The following is a 2,154-nucleotide window of genomic DNA, read 5'->3' as shown; positions in this document are numbered from 1 at the left end:
ATTATTATTATTATTATTATTATTATTATTATTATTATTATTATTATTAGTGTTCAGGTCACTGCTTGGAATCGAACTCGGAATCGTGGGGTTAGTAGCCCGCGCTCTTAACCACTACGCCATATGCCCGTGGGCATATGGCGTAGTGGTTAACAACAAACAAGATGAGGACAAATATCCGTCGAATGTAAATAATGTAAATAATGTACATGGATTTGAGTTCAGTCCCACTGCGTGGCACCTTAGGCAAGCGTCTTCTACTAAAGTCTCGGGAATTTTCTCCCAGGATTTTATCCGCAGTGAAAAGTCTTCCTACGACCGAATACACAAGAACGTATTAAATATGAGTATACGCGACTGTCTATCCATTCATCTTTCCTTCCATCCTCTCTCTCACGCCAAACCAGATATCATAGATGGAACCATCCCAGATAGTAATACTTCGATACTCTATTAGTTAAGCTTGTCCTTATCGTTATTTTACTGATTTTTCGACATGGAACTGCAGTCAGTCACTTCATTCTAGAATGTAGTCGATTACATTTAGACCAATATTTATTTTATTAACTTTCAAAGACAAAGTAGACCAGTGCGGAATTGGAAATCAGTCATAAAAAGATACAAGAAAAAGAAACACGAAGTAGAGAGACTGACGCTCTACCGATTCTGTCATTCACTTAATTTATACCTACCTTATCTATCTCCAACTATTTAATCTTTTATCGCTTCTTTGTTTCAGTTATCATACTGCAGCCATGCAGGAACACCGCCTTGAAAGGTTTTAGTCGGGGAAAACTGTCTCTTTTATTTTGAAGGAATTTTGAAAATTTCGTGGTGTTGAAAGAAAAAACCGAATTTTACTGGGTACATTTATGGTAACTTTAGGAATGCATAAGGTTCGCACACAAGCCAACGACAAAGTTTCTGTATGGTCCCTCAACATGACGTGAACAAGTGCCAAAATCTCTCCTAAACCACATGCTCTAGCCGTCCCAATATAAGCAAAGATACATTGGATGAAGTAGCTGTAGAAAATTCCTTAAACGGACGTCATGGCCACTACTGGTGTTCTTTTAATCAGTATTCGATTGGCGTTGATATGGAGTTAATAGACAAACAGAGCAACAACGACGACGATAGCGACATCAGCGGCAATGGCAGCAACAACGGTAGCAACAACAATACAAATAACAACAATTACAGCAATGGCAACAACCACTTGTCTCATAAGAGGTCACTTGGAAATGTATATTTTGAAATAGAAGAAAACGCAAACTCGTGATACATAATTCATTCATACTCATTTTGTAATACCGATATATCGTAAATTTATAAACATGGACGAATTTGAAACAAACGTTCCTGTTTTTACGCTATTTTTTCGTTTCTTTTGTTTTTTCTATGTCTCTTTGTTTGTCATTTACAGCATAGCAAATACTAAATCGATTTTTTTCCCCTTCTGGTTTTTTATCTTTTTTTTTCTTGCATTTTAATGTATTTATTCTTTGTCTTTCTTTAGTCAAACAAAACCATCGATTATTTATTTGCGCTGCTGACATCCGTATACTCGTGGCTAGAAGAGATAAATTTGTTGGAGAAGGCGGGGGCAGTGTGCAGGCATGAATATATGTGTGTGCATGTGTATATGAAAGATTATATGTATAGTTACACACATGAAATATATACATATATATATATATATATATATATATATATATATATATATATATATATACAAGTATGCGTGTATGTATATGTGTGTGTCTACGTGCGTGTGTATATATGAAAATATATATGCATATTATATTGTGTATACGGAGATATGCAAGTATGCATATAGAAATAAATCTTTGTATGCATGCATGTTTGTATGTGGTTGTATAGAAAGTTATGTTTGTATGGAGATATATGTATGCATAATACATGCAAGTCTAAGCTTAAAATATAGGACGATATGTATGGGGACAAAGGTGAAATGAAAAGATTAAAGATATAAAATACATTGTACAGGAGAAAATAGCAAAACCACACTAGATGTATACATGTATGAAATATTATACACTTGTGTGTTTATGAGAGTATAAATAAGTACAATTATATGTGTGTAAAAATCAAATGCACAAATGCGCATATATATATATATATATATATATA

This window comes from Octopus bimaculoides, chromosome 14, assembly GCF_001194135.2.
Source record: "Octopus bimaculoides isolate UCB-OBI-ISO-001 chromosome 14, ASM119413v2, whole genome shotgun sequence".
In the NCBI taxonomy this organism is placed as follows: Eukaryota; Metazoa; Mollusca; class Cephalopoda; order Octopoda; family Octopodidae; genus Octopus; species Octopus bimaculoides.
The sequence above is the reverse complement of the archived record's forward strand: the minus strand, read 5'-3'. Positions refer to the sequence as shown.